This window comes from Amborella trichopoda, chromosome 7 (genome assembly GCF_054954075.1).
Source record: "Amborella trichopoda isolate Santa Cruz 75 chromosome 7, AtrichopodaSantaCruz75HAP2 v2.0, whole genome shotgun sequence".
NCBI classification, from domain to species: Eukaryota; Viridiplantae; Streptophyta; class Magnoliopsida; order Amborellales; family Amborellaceae; genus Amborella; species Amborella trichopoda.
In genome coordinates this window covers 16,049,976-16,069,386 of record NC_142342.1, presented here as the reverse complement: position 1 = coordinate 16,069,386, position 19,411 = coordinate 16,049,976, and the positions used below count along the sequence as shown (strand labels likewise).

Below are 19,411 nucleotides of genomic sequence, written 5' to 3'. Positions count from 1 at the left end.
AAGGAGGTTTCGCGACAACAAAAATTTAATAAAGAAAAAAAGGATACTATAAGGGTTACGTGCTATTGGCACAACAAACCAGGACATCCTGTGTATGAATGCCGAGAAAAGAAGATGAGGTACACTTGGCTAAGGAAGAGGATGAAGTTCCAGAAGAAGAGCATGTCCAAGAAATAGTCCTACATGGTGATGAATGGGATCCACTTTGAATTAAGCTCGAGCTTCCCAGCCCAGGGAGAATGATGTAGAAGAAAAATTCAAAAACAAATTTAGTATTATTATTTTTCTTTGGGATAGGAAGAGACAAGTTTTGATGGGGTGTCAGTTTTTGGTGCGTGAGTTGTTATCGGAAGCCTCATCTTTAAACCATAGAAAATCATGAGATAGGTAGAGTTAATCTTGGAAAGTCCTATTTTCATGGGATTTAGTTAGAAATTTAGGGGGCATCATGTGGGAAGAATGTGAGATTTAAGGAGATCAAGATATGAGAAAAAAATAAAAGATGAAGATTGAGGAAAATAAGGCATGAGACATAGTTTTAAGACATGGGAGAGAAAGAGTTTTATTATTTGGGTTCCTTTTTTTATTTGTTTATTTTTTTTAAAGTCTATTTAAATAGAAGAAGTCCCTCGTTGTAAATAGCAGAGATTGGAATTGAGTAAAATTGATCTTGTGAAATGATCTTTTTAGGGTGGATTCCCTTGCAGACCTTGAGAAAGGGCATATTCTCTCAACTCTTTTTATTTTATATATTTTTTTTCTGGTTTACTAGTAAACCAGAAAATAAAAATATAAAATATAAACTAGAAAATAAAAAACTAAAATAAAAAGGGTTGAGAGAATATACCCTCTCTTAAGGTCTGCAAGGGAATCCACCCCAAAAAGATCTTTTCGCAAGATCAATTTTACTCAATTCCAATTTTTGCTTTACAATGATGAACTTCGTCCTTTTAAACGGGCTTTAGAAAAAAAATAAACAAATAAAAATGGAACCCAAAAAATAAAACTCTCTCTCTCCCATGCCCTAAAACTCTGTCTCACTCCTTATTTTCCTCAATCTTTATCATTTATTTTTTCCCATATTTAGATCTCCTTAAATCTATCCTTCTTCCCATGTGATGCCTCTTAAATATCTAACTAAATTTCCTAAGTCCATGGAAATAAGACTTTCAAAGATTACCTTTGCTTATCTCATGATTTTCTATATTTTAAAAATAAGGCTTCCCAAAACAACTCACACACCAAAAACTCACGCCCCACCTAACTTATCTCTTCCTATCCCTAAGAAAAATAAAAGAAGATAATACTTTTTTTTTTTTTTTTTTGAATTTGTCTTCCACGTCATTCTCCCTGGTTGGGAGAAGCTCGACCTCAAGCCTGATTCAAAGTGGATCCCCGTCATTACCATGCAAGACAATTTCTTGAACTTGATCGTCTTCTGGAACTTCATCCTCTTCCTTAGCCAAGTGTACTTACCTCTATCTTCTATCTTCTTTTGGGGAATTCATACGCACGGTGTCTTGGTTTGTTGCATCGATGACACGTAACCCTTGCAGTATCCATTTTTCTTTATTAAATTTTGGTTGCCGCGAAACCTCCTTGTGGGTGAAAAATCACTTATCAGTGCTCTATTGGTATTTGGCTTCTACTCGTAAAGCAATTTGATAAGCCTCCCTTAAGGTCCATGTTTGATGTAGAAAGGCCTCTTATCTGATGGTTGGTTGAAGTCCATTTACATATTGAGCAACCTTTTCGCCTTCTGTCTCTTGGAGGCTGTTTTGAACTACTAATCGATAATCTTCCACTTTTTTCTCATTTTGTTGAAGATTTTGGAGTTCTTGAAAGAAAATTTGTTCGTGATCCACGAGAAGAAAATTTTCTTTTAATTTCTTTTTCATCTTTTGCCAGTCAGTAATTTTTTCATTTCCACTACGAAATCAGGATTGTTGAACTTGCTCCCATCAGGCCGCACTATACCCGTGGAGCTTGGTTGCAACAAGTTTAGCCTTAAACTTGTCTTGCAATTCAATATATTCAAAATAATTTAACTGCACTTAACCAATCAATAAAAGCTTCTATGTTGAGCGTGCCATGAAATTCCGGGAGATCGACGTTAAAATCGAAATCTCGTGGACGCTCTATGGGACGTGGATATTGCATGTAAATTTCTTCATTACGATCGAGATCAGCACCTTGGGTTTGTTGTGTGGCTATTGGTACAAAATCTATGTCGTTGCGAGCATCCTCTTCACGATGGACATTGTTCTCCAACCGTTGTAACCGCGGATTCTTTTCAGGTACTTCGATTCGAACATCCTTCCTTACTTTCGTCAAACTGTCACGAATATCCTCCATGACTTTGGTGAAACTTCTATAGCATGTCCCAAGCGATTATCCGTAGCAGGATTAACTTTTGGTGGCATTGCAAAAAGCTGGATCTTACCTATTGATGCAGGGAGAAACAATAACAAACCAAAAAATAAAAATAAATAAAAAGGGTTGAGAGAATATACCCTCTCTCAATGTCTGCAAGGGAATCCACCCCAAAACGATCTTTTCACAAGTTCAACTTTACTCAATTCCAAAGTCTTCTGTTTACATTGAGGGACTTCTTCCCTTTAAATACACTTAGAAGAAAATAAATTAATAAATAAAACAACCCACAAAAGATAAACTCTCTTATCTCAAACTCCCACGTAAATATCTATCTCCATTTATCTCTCTAAATCTCATATTATCTTTTATTTTTTAACAAAATAATTTCTACTTATCTTAAAAGATAAGTGATTTTCTAAACCAAAAGATGGGCCTTCCTGTATGACAACTCACGCCCCTAATAAAACTCATGCCCCTACTAACTTATCCTTACGCAATTCCTATTCCCAAACTTAAAAAGAATAAAAAATAAAAAATAAAAAATAAAAAATTAAACAATCCCAATTTTTATTAGCATCATTTGATCCAGGGAGAAATAATAAAGCATAAAAATAAAAAATATAAAATAAAAAGGGTTGAGAGAATATAACCTCTCTCAAGGTTTGCAAGGGATTCCATCCAAAAGAGATCTTTTCACAAGATCAACTTTACTCAATTTCCCTTTAAATACACTTAGAAGAAAATAAATAGATAACTAAAAAAAACCCACAAAAACAAGAAGATAAACTCCTTTCTAGCTTTCACGTACTATCTTTTCTCAACCATTCCTTATCTCTCTAACTTATGCGTATCTCCTTCTTTCCTCTCAAGTCTATTTCCCTATTTCCTCTCACGGGAATCTCTATCCCATCCCAAATCCTTCTTAAAAGATTTATCCTAATCTAATACTCAAAATCCTCCCAATTAACAACTCACGTACCAAAATCCTTCTTCTTCCTACATAACTTATCCTAGCGCAATTCCTATTACTTAAAAACGAAATTTACAATTTTAAGTTTTTCATAATTTTTATCTGCAGCATTCTCCCCGGGTTGAGAGAAGCTCGACCTCGAGCTTATGGAACTCAAATCTTTTAGAGGCCTTCTCAAAAGTCGGTGATGAACTCCCACCATTCTCCTTGGTACTTTTTCTTCAATGTCTTCAATAAACCGATTCATCGTATGTTTCGTGCTTATCTTGAAGTAGAACACTGGGATCTCGGGTTTAATCTTGATTTCTCCTTTAGACTGGATTTCAAATAATGCATCACACATCTTTTTCTTCATAATTGATTTTCAAAATTACAATTGTTTTAGAGTGAAATTTACTTTAAATTATTGAAATGGTGTAGAGAGGTGAAAGTGTCCTAAGGGTAATGCGGGATTTGGTGGAAAGGGGCCAATCCAAATGCTTTAAAATCTGTAACTGCCTCAATACATATATATATTTTTTTTAAATTTATTTTGTGAATTCTCAACACATTTATGAGAAAGGAAATCTAGATGTTGATGCACTAGCTAATTGACCTTTAACACTAAAGAAAAAAAAAAAAAAGTCTAGTCATTTAGCTGTTTGTAGTGGTTCCTCCAGCTCATATATGTTAGAGCATCTTATGATCGCCTTATTTCAGATTGTCAACCATAGGGGAGAAACAAATTTCCGATGTCCATGCCTATGTTTGTTGCTGTTGGCAGATCACTCTGATTGGGTACTTTATAATTGCATAGCATATTCTTACAATCCATGAGATGTGGTCGAAGGCAACCCATATGCGGGGTGCTCAAACTGTAAAAACAGAAATAAAAGAATTCCCTCAATGATGGGGCCAGGGAGAAAAAATAGCAGACAATAGAAAATAGAAAGAAAATAAGTGCACTAAAAAACCAAGGGGTTAGAGAAGAGGTTGGCTGTGTGGTACACAGGTAGTAACCTGAGAAACTGAGAGCTAGAGTTGAAGGGAGAGGGAAGAAAAGGAAGAAGAACCAGGGGCTTGTGAAGTACGAAGCACCGAGAGGGGGCGGGGGAGGGGTTTGTGAAGAGCGAATATAAGGGGGAAAGTCAAATACAAGAACTGCAGGCGAACTAGCAAGAAAGTAGCTAAAAATTGGAAAAGGCCAGGGATGAGGAAAAATGAGGAGAGTAGAGAGTTGAATTGAGAGAATTTGATCAGTGGTTGGAAAAGAGGAAAGAGATAAAACAGAGTTGATATAGATAGACTAGAAGGTAAGCAGTGTTTACTGATTAGTCAAATGAAGCACGCACAAATCAGTTAGCCACGGTCGAGTGGGGATATTGAGGGACTCTCTTGATGTTCGTTTTCTAGTCGGCACCTGAAGCATGGTGTGAGTGTCGTGGGTAGAGGAAGAAAACTTACCCGTATGCGCAAAACGTTCTTAATCCTAGGATTGCAAAACCTCTTGCTTAGTACCACAATCTTTCTTTCTCTCTCTCTCTCTCTCTCTCTCCCTCTCTTTGTCTCTTGTTCGCTCTCTTTTTAATTATATAATTGTGTATGTATTTTTTCCTTTTTTCCCCCGTTTTTCCTTTTTTTCTTTTTTTTTCCCATATATATCCTATTTTCCTTTTGTTCTTTTTTTTTTTTCCTTTCTTTTTTACTAAGAGAAAGAGTACTGCAGAGAAAGGAGCAACCTCCTAGATGTATGCGAGAGGGTAAGAGAAAGTGAACGAGAAAGAGAGAGACATCGAATAAAGAAGAAAAGAAGGTTAGTTTAACTTGGGTGTAGTTGTGAAGTGAGCTTCTGAGGGAGGGGAAGGATTTGGGTGTACGGGAGGGAATCTGTGGAAATGAGCAGGAGAGAAGTAGGGAATGGTAGGTGAGAGAAGCATGAACAGGCACTTGGGGAGAATGTAGAGACAATGGCTTAGTAAGAGTGAGGTGGTTGGAAGCGAGTAGTATTTAGGAAACAAACTAGAGTGGGGCTTGAGTGAGAGTAGCAGAGAGAAACGAGAACACTAGAAAATACAGAATTAAGAAAGTGGGAGGGGAGGGGTGACGGAAGAGGAAACACAAAAAGAGAGTGACTTAAGAATCATGGAAGAAGATGAGCTTGTGACACTCTACACTGAGCACGTTTCTTGGCTATTCTATCAGCTTCTGTGTTGGCTTCCCTCAGAATTCCATTGAAGATAACTGGCATGGTCTTGCAAAGCGAAAAATGTAAACCATATAGGCATGCCAGTCTCCAGGGAGGTTGTGCTTTCTTCAATGCCCAAAGGATGACATTTCAAGAGTCTTCTTCCATTAAGGGACCAATTAGCTCATGTATCAATTTTTTTATTTATTTTCATATCATTTTATATATTTATTTTTGTGATTGAAGGGAAGGTTCCTCTTATTCACTTGTGCCCTGGGTTATTACTATGAGTAAATATTGTGATGTTTGTGATATCTGGGCTGAGTGTGTAGTTTTAGCAATGAGATGGAGAATGGGGTTGCCTTTCTTGATCCTCAAGGGCTTGTGAAGAGGCAACGCTTTGGAGATTGTTTCGGGTAGTCGGAATGAAAATAAGTTGAAGGATTGAGGCCATGCTATTACTAGCGACATGAAGTAGTGCTTATTGCTTCTAAGAATGGTGAAAAATGGATGGGAGCACTATTCATGGATTCTATATGTTTTTAAGGACTTCAACCTAATGTGAAGAATGTAGTAAAAGGGCACAAGCATTCCCATGATGAGGCTGGAAGACAACCTTAGTCTCAAGTTTGGTGTTCTATTGGGTCTATGTTACCTTAATGGTGGATAGCCCTTTTTTTTTCCTCCCTTCTCCCAGTAAGTACATGTAAGGCATTGATGTGTGAAAAATGTACAAGTGATATTACTTATAGTGGTGGATAGCCTTTTTTATCTCTCTCACCAAGTCCATGAAGGGTTTGAGCAGGTACCTGCCCGTCGTATTAATGTGTGAAAAATGTACAAGTGATATTAATTACAATGAAAAACAGACAATCGGCTCTTACAAGCCCTCCATGTGCATAGAATCCTAAGTACATACACTCAATGCATTCAATGTGGAAATGAGAAGTTCCATGTTTTATATATGATACCTCCGTTCTTATTCTATTGTGGTGGAACCAAAGCATTCAGGATCATATTTTTAATATTCCAAGTCATTTCCCTTAGAACTATTGGAATGGATTGGTAGTGGTCCACTTTTGCCCTATGATCCCTGTGTGCAAAATAACCCACATGATGGGGGGGAGCAAGACCTTCCACATCTTATCATGTACTTGTTTATGGATTTCTTTTTGAAACAGGTAGTTAAAAGGCTTTATGGGCTTACAAACAATGACTGTGAGGAAATTATCAAAAGTTGTTGGAGCAAAAAATATAAAAAGGCTGTGTCAAGGGTACAATCAAAGCTTGAAAATATCAAAAAGACATTTAGAAAGTGGAAATTTGAGATCTTCAGCTCAGTTTAGCTTGCTGTTAGGTGATTAGAGCATCAATTAGCTTCGCTACAAAAGCAACTTGAGCCACATCTAATGAACCTTGTGGCTTTAGAATGAGGAAAGGAAACGAAGATATGATCTTTCCAAGCTCACACGAATGAGGCTTCCTTGTGGTATCAAGAGTCAAAGGGTAGAATTGGATTACTCAAGGAGATTCGTGTAACGTATTTGCCAACGTTTTAGCAACAGCTGGAGACAGCTGACGTCAATGGATTCAGTTTGAGGCTAAATTATTACTTGTCTATTGTTCTTGTCAGTTGCTAGAGAATTTTCAACAAGGTTTTATAAACTCAAGTTTGACTTAGGACTTAGCTAGGACTTGAACTAAATCGACTTATTCAGTCTGAGTTTCCTCTTTCAGTCTTATCCATCAAGGACTGGATATGCTTTAGCATATTTACTGTTGTTTCTAGGACTCTGGACTAGGTTGGATTTGGGTAAAACTTTGTAGTACTCAAGTAAAGCGACACGCATGGGCCTTGGGATAGGCCTTACAAAAAACTGAGGAACTCTGATGCAGTCAGCTTTCATAGGAACTACTTTTCACCTAGATGTCTGTTTGGGGTTATCCAAAGCTTAAATCCGTGATCTATCTTTGTCCTAAAGGATTTTTGTTGTTAGGGCTTTTGGGCTTCAATTCTGTTTGAAAGCCTGCTGGAAAAATTAGTAACAGATTCCATTTTTTAAGTGTGTTAGGTTACTTTCTTTCATTATTAAGTCCTTATTGTAATTGAGTTTTAATTTTAGTTTCCTAAATTATCAGGTTTCTAGAGAGTAAGGTTCCTAATCTGATTGAATTAGAAATCTTTGAGTTAGTTTCCTAGAGTTTTTAGGGGTTTGTTTTCTATACTTTCAAGGGTCAAAGTATACATGTAGGCCAATGGCCAATTCATGTTCCAGTTGAGAAATATAATTTGAGGTTTCAATTGTGGTGTTAGGCCACCTTTAGAGGAGGAATTCCTTAACTCTTTCTGTAGGGAGAGGGGTCCATGCCAAAGACCATAGGGGAAGTTAGGAGCTTGCATGGCCACGTTACCTTTTACAGCAGATTTGTCAATAATTTTAGGCACTGTTATCAGCCATATGACCAACTGTATGAAGAAAGGCACCTTTCAATGGACTAAGCCTGTGATGACAGCTTCAGACTCCTTAAAGAGAAGATGACTAATGCTCCTATGCTGGCATTGCCTGTTTTTGAGAAATGAGAAGGTTTTTTAAGTGGACTGTGGTGCTTCTCAGTTGGCATTGGGCTGTTGTTTGCCAAGAGGGCAAACCAATAGCCTTGTGCTATGAGAAATTAAATGATTCCAAGGCCCAGTATTCCACTTATGATGTGGGGTTCTATGCCATTGTGCAGGCTTTGCGTCACTGGCTGCATTATCTCATACAACGAGGTTCATTTTGTGCTCAGTTCATGAGGCATTGAGGTACAATAGGTGTCATGCCAAGTGAACCTACTTGCAGGAATACACATTTGTTATTTGACACAAGCCGGAAGCCAAAAACCAACATTTGACGCGTTTTTTTTTTTGAAGCTGTTAACTGTTGTTTTGAGTGAAAAAAGGCGAATATAGAAGTCCATGGAGAGGACCCACAGATCGGGCCTTGCGTCAAAACATAGGCTATCCCATGAAGGGTAGCCCTATACAAAAAATGGATGGGGCTTATAACAATTGCCCATTACAGAGGATATACAAAAAGAAAGAAGCCATGGATACAGAAATTACAATAAAGGCAAAGGTCCTTAAAGGGATGAATCGAGGTACAAAGACTTACAAAAACCTCGTGCTCTTATGTATTCGCGACACATGCAGCTGCTCCATCCTTAGCCAGTTGGTCTGCGAGGGCGTTTGATTCCCTCCAAGTATGTGTCCATAAGATGGCTGTATCCCTGCAAATTTGCATAATCTCATAAAAAATCGGAGCGAGGTACCAGGGGGGTGGAACATGTTCAGCAGCCCAGGTGGTAATATCTTGTGCATTTTCTTCAACAATCAGAGGTGGTTTCAAAAGGAAAGCTGTGGACTCGGCTAGCTGGGAGTTGGTGTGGCCTATATCCTTAGAGAGTGAGGCCAGGATATTGCCGTGGTGATCTCTGAAGACCCACCCACTCCTACAGGTCTGGGGTTTTGAAGGGAACACACATTTGACGCTTTGAGTTGAAGAACCTATTTACTACGAGCCCTAATGGTCAGATTCAAGGTCTTGCTATAACTATATGCCAATGACCCCTACTTTTTTTAAACTTGTTGATCAATGTGTGCATTGAAGCGAAGTTAGAGCCCCTGACTTCGTATTGCTGGATGGCATTTTTTTTTCAAAAGAAGTATACTTTGCATTCCAGAGTGTTTTCTTTGCATTAAGATCATCACCGAAATGCATGATGGAGGCCTCAGTGCCCACTTCAGGCGAGATAGGACAATTGTAGCTGTGCAAGGGCAGTATTATTGGCTTAGACTCAAAGAAAATGTCAGCTGGTTTGTGGAGAGGTGTCAAACTTGCCAGTTTGCTAGAGGCTAGACATGTTTATACACCCCTTTGCACATCCCTTCCAGCCCTTCGACAAATATTAGCATGGATTTTGTGCTGGGACTCCCTTCCTGCTAAAGGTTGGGACTACCTATTGAATTGGTTTTCGAAGATGGTGCTCATCATCCCATGTAAGAAGATCCTCAACGCAACCCATGCAGCTGATCTATTCCTTAAGGAGGTGGTTTGCTTCCATGGAGTCCCTAAAACTATCACTTTTGATTGAGATACATGGTTCGTGAGTCACTTTTAACAAATTGTGGAGGAAGCTAGGCACCGAACTTGAATATTCCAGTGCTTACAACCCACAAATGAATGGCCAAACCGAGGTGGGGAACTGAATGCTGGGAAATCTCCTTCGTAATCTCGTCAGGACATATCCCAAGCCGAAATCGCTTACAACAACACTGTCAACCTATTGATGGGAAGATACCCTTTTGAGGTTGTGTGTGGTCAGCAACTAAGCAAAGTGCTTAACTTGGTTCCCCTTTCGACATGGAACGAGCTAATGATGGTGTAGAGGTTCTTACCAAGCAACTTCAGGACATCCATAGACAGGTCTAAGAGAAGCTATGTGCAAACTATACCTAATAAAAGGATGACTGGTGAACATCGATGAGAGAAAGAGTATAATGAACGAGATCTGGTGATGTTGTACCTAGAGTGAGACAGCTTTCCGATGGGGGTCTATCATAAGCTAAATTATAAGAAGATTGGTTCCTGTCAAGTGTTACAAAGAATAGGTTGCAATGCCTACAAAAATGAGCTTCTCAAGGGGTATAACATTTTCCAAATCTTCAATTTTGTTAATCTTTATGAGTATCATGGAGTGCCTATGAGCATAGGCAGGTCCGTGTCGGAAGACCAACTGCCTAAGCAAGTTTCTAAAGCCATTCATGGGGTTTTGGATATTTGGTTTATCACTACTTGGTGCAGTTTCTATAATGAGTACCTAGTCCAGTGGAGGGCTAAACTGGAGTCACGTCGAGGAGGTTCATTGGCTGATTAGAACTCGATGGTAAATCTTCGCTAATTAGGGAAGATTGGTGTAGGCAGATTTGTAAAGAAAATGCTTTCAATAGAACATAACTTTTAGATTGTAGCTCAAAATAGTCATGTTGGTACTATAAGGAAATCTCCTTTTAAGCTCTACGATATTCAAGCCATTGGGCAAGTTGTGGGAAATGATTTTGTTAGAAAAGATATCTAGAGGCCCCAAAATGGCCTCAAAGTGCGAGCTACAATTAGGGGTAGTTTCATCTTTTTGGGCATTTTGGAGTAGATTGTCTTTCTTGCATTGTTGTGCTTTTTTTTTTTTTTTCTTTAATTTATTTATATGGTGGTGATGTAAAGGTTGTAATGGATGGCCTAGATTGTGCATTGTTTAGGGTTAAGGATACAAATAGGTTGAGGCAGTTTTTGGAGTTCTGTTCTTAGGGTTTCCTGACTTATCCAGAGGTGGGCCTGTGGAGCTTGGCTTGTAAGCTTCCTTTACTAATGATGCACCTCCTAAAGAACTAGTTGATTATGAAGGAGGTTTAAAGCCACCCACCAATCCTTCGACGAGCTTTTCATCAAATTGATGAAGACATGGGTTGAAATAGTTTGTTGGTGGCTTTGCAGAGCACGTGTCTAAATCACCCATTTAATTTGGGGAAATACATTGGAAATTTTTCTTCGAGATCATAAAAATAATTAATGTCTCGGCTTGCAAAGAAGTTTGAGGACCTGATTTCCTTAATGAAGGTAATGCTGAATTAGAGGACGAGAATATGATTGAAGAACCCAGTGAATTAGAATCATTCATCTCAAATCTTTTGTCAGCATTCATATATCCTTTTCTGGAAGTGGTCTCAAAATAATTGACATATTTATGAAAGGCGGTGTACTTCAAGTGTTGAGGGCAATAAATAATAAGACTAGTCAGCATTCAAAGGAAGTAACTTTTCTCCTAAATGTTCATTTGGGTTGATCCAAACCTTAATTTGAAGTTCTCAAAAATCGATGACCCCTATGACCATGGGCTTTTCTTAAATTTGACATTCAAGTTTTAAATTGTGGATGAAAGCCTGTTGGAAATATTAGTGACCAGTTTAATTCTCCTAAGTGTATTAGGTTTTCTTTCTTTTCGTAATTGGCTCCTTATTGAAAATGGACTTACGTTTTACTTTCCTTAGGTTGTGTTGGTTTTCAGAAAGTAAGGGTCAGCTCCCAATTGGATTAGAAAATTTTCAGTCTCATAGTTTCCTAGAGTCAAAGGGCAACTTCTAAATGATACAGGCATCATAGTGAACATGCTCAATAAGTTGATGAAAAATGGAGAAAAAGTGTTTCCATTGGTCTTGCATTAGTCATTTTCTTTTTTTTTTTGGTGAGGTATTAGTCCCTCTTAACAATCTATATTCTAATATTAATAGCTAAGAGTTTTCAAAAGTATTGTTGTTACATTGTCAATAATTTATGACCTCTGATTTCTAATAATCTATATATAGTCTCGAAGATGCATTAGAAATATCTATTTCTATAATGTTTTTTGAAAGTTACATATGTTCTTTGATTGTACAAAATTCTTGAATTGTATGTTATAGAAATACTGCCATAGGAAAAAAAAAAGGTTCTATATGCTTTCATAAATTGTAAATATAAGAAGTACAACCTCCAGAGAAATAAAAGTATAAATTTTTTATATTATATAGTGATGTACGTATTTGAGGACTTAGGTGTGGTTTCAATAGGTGATAAGATGAGAGAAAGTAGACTTAAGTGGGTTGGCCATGTGCAATGCAGACCCAGTATAACACTTGTTGGGATGTGTGTGTTGGTTTAAGTGGAAGGCTTATAAGGGCAAGGGGTAGGCCCAAAACGATATGGTTGGAAGTAGTGAAAAAATATATGGGGACTTATATCTTCACTTGTTAAGTTTTGTGGCCTTTAAAGGCCTTAGAGAGCTTGTAAAAATGATATTTTATAGTGAACGATGCAATTAAGTGAGAGTGTGGGTGTTGACTGACCAAGGGTTGGGCAGTTTATGGTCCTAGTTATGTTCAAAACCCTTACCTTGGGCTTGTGGCACCACTGAGAAGGATTTACAGTGGGTCATCCCTTGTTGAGGTAAGAGAGATGCTCAGGGATGGTGTTTGTAGGTCAAGACAACTGTGTGGTCTCTTGTATGCGGTTGTAAGCTTGTAAAAGTTAAGGCCAAAACCTCAACAACCTACTGCACGACATGTACACATGATAGGCGCATTACATGGATGCAGTCTTATAGAGGGATACATGAACGTATGCATAGAAAGCTCCCTTTGCATTGTGGTGACAAGTGCTAGACTTGCTTTTAAAGGAAACAACTGAAATTCACATTTCAGAATCATGGTTCCACTGTTTATTATCCAATTTTGACAAGCCAATCAGGAGCCCTTGCATTGAGACTGTGGGTCATGGGTCTTAGTTATGTTGGATAAGAAAACAGTAGTGGATCATGGTTCTTGGATCAAGTGGAATGCCCTTGTTGTCGCTAATTTTGACTCATTGGTACCAGTCCACTTCTAAATTATTTTATTTTGATATTAGAAATGTTTTTATGATTTTTACAATTTTTTTGAATTTTGAAATTTTCTTTTTGCTGTAAATTTTATTTATTTATTTGATAAAGTTAACTATTTCATTAAATAAGAAAGTAGTATGTACAAGTGTTGGAAGCTTCCCATACAAAAATTGGAAGCTTCCCACACTTGTAGGATTTGTAGGATGGATGACTTTGATTCAATCTCTCTCATCCCTCATATTTCTTAATTATCATAAAGGTCAAGCTGAAACATAAGATAAGGCATAACTAGATGAAATCCTACTCAAGTAGGAAATAGATTTATTCTATTTAAACACCATTGAGCCCCTCTAAAAAAAATGATATTTCTCTCTCCTTCATGCTCTAAATCTCTCTCTCTCATCATTAAAATTCATTTTTCGCTCTCCTTCCTTCTAGATAGGGTCATGCCACCCAAAATTTGATAAGATAACCACATTGAAACCCTAATTAGGGTTTTTCTGTTAGGAGAAGAAAAATGATATACCCAGCCCTAGGAGGATTCTATGCCTTCAAGCCCCAGCATAATTTGTTCCTTAGGGTTCCTACAAACCCTAATTTGGTTTCCATGCTCTCTAAAATCCTAGAGAAAGAGGTATTGCTTATGAAAGCTTCCCATTTCAGAATTTTCAGCAAAAACTAAAAATTTAAAAGTGTCATCGGTTAAGGAATCGGGTATTGAGTGGATCAAGAACTGTGAGGGTAACTTTTGGCACTTTCTAGTAAGTCTTTCTAGTCGATTTAATTTTTTTTCTGTCGTATTTCATTTTTTTTTATGAATTTTCAGGAATATATATTGTACTTAAAACTATAGTAGAAGATTGTTTATTGCTTTTGGATGGTTTTTATTTGCCTTGCTAGTAACAATAAAGATCCTAGGTTATATCTAGGTTATTAATTTTGATTTGCAGTAGCACATTGTGGCCCATATAAGTGTAATTCAAGTATATTAATAATTTTTTTTTTTTTTTTTTTGAATTTAATACCTTGAGTTCCGCATAGCCACTTCTTTCATTAGTATTAGAGCCTCTATATTTTATTGCCATAGTCAAGGAGTTTTATATATATTTTTGTCCAGGAATATGACTTCAAAAAGCTTTTTGGCTGAGTTTATTAAGTCTAAAAGATTTGATGGGTTGGAAGAGAAAAATAGGCTACGTGCTCTTCGAAGACGGACTTAGCCAGATGCTTACTGATGATTCCCCACCTGCCCCAAGAGGCAATGTTTATGAAAGGCAGTTCATAAGAGATGCTTATGCTCTGTGGGAGCGCAAAAATACTGTGGCGAAATGTTTTTACTTATAGCCATGTATGATACCCATGCTCTGGAGTATGAGCACCTGAAGACTGCAAAAGAGATTCATGAACGACTCGAGACCAACTATACCTCTTCTTCTCTCACTTGGAAAACAATGGCTATGAAACAATATTCAGATTTGAAGGTGAAGGAAGGAGGCAAATTAGCTGAGCATATACAACAATCAGAGCTTTGGTTCGCAAACTCGAGGCTGCACAAGTTAAGCTGGATGAAAATATGCAAGTCTACCAGCTGCTGAATTCTATGCCGAGCTCTTGGGAAAGCTTCATTTCAGGTCTCACCACAAGAGTGAACATATCAAAATCGAACGAGATCATCGCCAAGCTTAAAGCTGAAGAAGAAAGGAGATTGACTTGCGATACTTCAACCTTGAATGACTCTGTAAATATGGTAAACCTTAAACCTAACTTTGATTCATTCAAGAAGAAGAAGGGCAAGGGCAAAAATATGAACAAAACCAATGAGAATTAAAAGGGCGATAATGGGGTAAAGAAAAGGAAGGATTTAAAGAATACTCAGTGTTATAACTACAACAAATATGGACGCATTGCAATGTATTGTAGAGCATTCAAGAGTACAAATCCCAAGGGCGACATGGAGTATGCTTGTGTGGTCATTCAGACCATGCTAGCTAAGGTAGGGTCACGGTGGTTTGACTGAGGGTCCACTGCCCATGTTTCAAACACAAAGGATGGGTATAGAAATTGTAATCCTGTTGCCCTTGGGACTAGTATATCTATCTGGATGGGAATCAAAAGACTGAAATTTTGGGTATTGGATATTTTGTCCTTCACCAACTTGAGAATAGCAAAAGCATGGTCTTAAAGCTAACTCTTCATGCTCCTTAGGTGAGGAAGATTTTGATTTCGGTTGCTAAATTGGCTAAGGCAGGTTACTCCACCATTTTTCCTGGTAATAAGGTGGAGGTGAAATGTGGGAATGAATTAGTCATGTATGGTCGACTTTTAGATGGTTTCTTTTCAATTGCAATAAAGAGTTCCATTTCTTATGTCTCGTGTTGTAATGATAACAACGATGATGCATATACATGGCACATGAGACTGGGGGACATAAATCCTAAAATGATGGAGAGATTAGAGAAAGCAAGCTTATTAAAAGCTCTAAATGGAGTCTTAACCAGAATCTGTGCATCATGTGTTTAAGGAAAGCTGGTTAAGAAATCCTTTGCAAAAGCTTAGAGAGCTATTGGCATATTTGAAGTTTTGCATAGTGATATTTGTGGACTTATGAATGTGGCCACTAAGGGCTGCAAGGGGTACTTTATCACTTTTATTGATGGCCACGTCTATCTATAAATGAAAAGTTTGAAGCCTTAGACCGTTTCAAAGAGTATAAAGCCGAGGTAGAAACCCAAATAAACCTGAAAATTAAAGTCCTTAGATCTGATAGGGGTGGAGAATATTCCTGAAGGCTATTTAAAGCATTTTGTATTGAGCATGCTACTATACCTCGATATACTATGTCATATACTTCTTAGCAAAATGGGGTAGCTGACAGACGAAATAAGACCTTCATGGAAATGGTGAGCATGATAGGACATACTATACTCTCCCCAGATTTTTGGGAAGAAGCTGTTTTGACAACCAACTGTATCGTTAATCGGACTCTCACAAAAGTAGTCCCACTAACTCCTCATGAGATTTTCATTGGTCATGCTCCTTCCCTTGATCACTTCAGAGTATGGGGATGCTCTGCCCATGCCCTAATATCCCATCAAAATATGACAAAATTAGATCCTAAAACTGTTAAGTCCATCTTCATAGGATACCCACCACATGGTAAGGGATCCGTTCCTATAATCCTGACCAAGGGGGTGTCCTTGGGAGTAAGGATGCCCATTTCCTTGAGGAAGAATTCCTTGAGGGTCGTGCCACTCTGAAACAAGTCGAGTCTAATGAGATAGAAAGTGACACGAGTTGGGCCCTAGATCCCAAACCATCTCTCTTGAATTAGAAGAAAACCATAGTTCTTCACCTATCTAGGAGAATATTATGAGAAAATTGAAGAAGAAACCTAGTGTATAAACTCAATAAGTCCCCTTATGTCCTTAAACAGGCATCAAGGTAGTGGTACATTAAGCTTCACGAGGCCTTGTCATCAGCTGGTTTTGTGCCTACCAAGAGGATTACTGTAGATATATCAAGGTCAATGGGAGTGACGTTGTTTTCATCTCTCTATATGTGGATGACATGTTAAATGCCAGTAGTTCGATGAGTCTCATATTGGAGACAAACTTTTTAGGCACAACATTTTGATATGAAGGATCTTGGGGAAGCATCATATGTTTTGAGAATCAAAATTACTCGGAATAGAGAAGAGAGAACTATTCAATTATCTGAAGAGATATATTGTAAGAAATTCTTGAAAGATTTGAAATGGAAAATTGCCTGCCCATATTAACTCCCATAGATAAGAAGATCAAGCTTAGCTTAGCCATGTGTCCCACTACTCCAGAAGTAAAGGAAGCCATGCAGAGAATTCTATGCAGAAGTGCAGTTGGCTCACTAATGTATGCTATGTTTGGGACAAGACCGGATTTATCTTTTTCCATGAGTTTGATTACTAGGTTCCAGAGTAATCCAAGCATGGAGCACTAGAAGGCCATCAAAAGAGTAATTGTGATATTTGAGGGGAACAGAAAGTTATACACTCATTTATGGAGGAAGCTCGGATATACAAATACAAAGATATTTAGATGCCGAATATCAGGGCGATCCATATGAGATGAAGTCCATATCCGCATCTATCTTGACGTTTGCAGGTGGAGCTGTTTCTTGGTGCTCAAAGAAACAGGATATTGTTGCACTCTCGACTATGGAGTCAGAGTATGTGGCTTACTGCCTTGCAACTAAAGTAGTAGTCTGGTTGAAGAAACTCCTGAATCAAGTCAGAATTGATCCAATGAAGTGCCTGTGTGTTACAATCATCTGCGACAACCCGGCAGGTATTTGTGTGACAAAAGAGCCCGGGTTTCACAAGAGATGGAGGCATATAAAGCCGTGCTACTACCACATTTGCAACGAGATCCGAGCAAGAGAGATTCATATTGCTTATCTCTTGACAGAGGCTATGTTAAAAGATCCTTTGACAAAAAGATTGGTGGAAAATGTTTTCACCAAACATGCATATGGGTTCGGCTTGAGAGAAAATGAGAGGAAGTGATTTTACGACCTTCAAGGGCCAAGTGGGAGATGTTGGGTTTTGTGGCTTTTAAAGGCCTAGAGAGCTTGTAAAAATGATATTTTATAGTGGAATATGCACTTCAGCGAGAGTGTATTTGTTGACTGGCTAAGGGTTGGGTGGTATATGGCCATGGTTATGTCCAAACCCCATAATCTTGATTATGTGACACTACCGATAAGGGCTTATAATGGGTCGTCCCGTGTTGAGGTCGAAGAGATGCATAGGATGATGTTTATAGGCAAAGAGAACTGTGTGGTCTCCTTTGTCCGGTTGTAGGCCTATGAGCGCAAGTGCTAAAGCCTCAACAATCGTCCGTGTAGCATGTGCACATTCTAAGATCATGGTTCTACTATTTGTTATCCAACTTTGATTAGCCAATCATGAGCCCTTGCATTGAGATTGTGGGTCACGAGTCTTAGTTGGGTTGGATAATAAAAGAGTAGTGGATCATGGTTCTTGGGTCAAGCGGAATGTCCTTATTGTCGCTAATTTTGACCCATTAATACCCGTCCACTTCTAAATTATTTTATTTTGGTATTAGAAATGTTTTATGATTTTTACAAATTTTCAGATTTTTGAAATTTTATTTTTGTTGTAAAATTCATTAAAAGGGCATATTTGAAATTTTCAGAACATGAGAAAGCACATATGAGGACCGAGGATCTAGTCCCGACATGTGTGTGCCATCCATGTGTGGGGCCAACGTAATCCCTTAGGGTGGCATGCCCCATTTTTTTAGAATATGCCATCTTTTAGTTGGATGGGGAATCTTTTAATTTTAAAAGAGATTTGATTTTCCATTCAAGTGGGAGTTTTAAAGAAATATGATATTCTGACTTCCTAAAGATTATGGAAGATCTAGATAATGCTAAAAGTGGTTTTTATTTAAATTTTAAACAGAAGTTGGATTTAGGTGAAATTATTAAGGGGATAAGGTTCTTAATTTCCACCCAAAATCATGATGGCTAATTTGTGGGATGGATGACTCTGATTCAATTTCTCTCATTCCACAAATTTCCTAATTATCCTAAAAGGTCAAGCTGGAAAATAAGATAAGGTAGATGAAATCCTACTCCCAAGTAAGAAATAGAGTTATTTCTATTTAAACACCATTGAGTACCTCTCTAAGAAAAATGATATTTCTCTCTTCATTCACCAAATCTCTCTCTCATCATTAAAAGTTGTTCCTCTCTCCTCCCTTCTAGATAGGGTCTTGCCACCCAAAATTTTATAAGATAAGGGTGCCACATTGAAACCCAAATTAGGGTTTTCCTGTTAGGAGAATAAAAAGGGGTATGCCCAACGATAGGAGTTCATCCCCACCCAAGACCCCCTATAACCAGACTTGTCACTCGTATAGACCCTTCCATAAATCACTAGCCAAACCTCACCAAAACCTAGGTAAACTAGCTCAAAAATCCTATTGGATTTAGGACTCCCAATCCTACCCCAAATCCCTTCTAAATCTGCCTCTCGTGTCACACTAGTACCCTCTTGTCGTACATTAAACTCTTTATAAGACTCCACTTATTTTCTAGACTCAGGATTTACTTGAGCTGATGTGACTCAGGTAACTCCCTTGTCTTGAGCAAAGTTTTTAAACACTTGTCCGCAGCTGGGGGGATGAGAGCTGCAAACATTGTCTTTTTTGTGATGGAATTATCTGAGATGCCTTAATAGCTCCAGTTTACTGGAGTAGGAGGTGCAAACTGAAACAAGTACCTGTTGTTAGGGGCTGATAGTCATAACAGATTGTTGGCTAACCTCGTTACTATTTTAGGTGGAGTTTGCCCCATGATTTAGCCCCACCGGTGACTTGGCTTCGACAACATTCATGGGCAGGTGAGCCTGTCCATCTCCTTAGAGGATGTATTACCAGCCTCTAGTGGTA

The 19,411-nt window shown here is 38.1% G+C and overlaps 1 protein-coding gene across 7 annotated transcripts in view; it reads left to right on the top strand.

Moving 5' to 3' along the window:
• LOC18426021 (alcohol dehydrogenase class-3) overlaps window positions 1-19,411 on the top strand; it is a 75,612-nt gene that overhangs the window by 8,718 nt on the left and 47,483 nt on the right. The window lies entirely within an intron of this gene.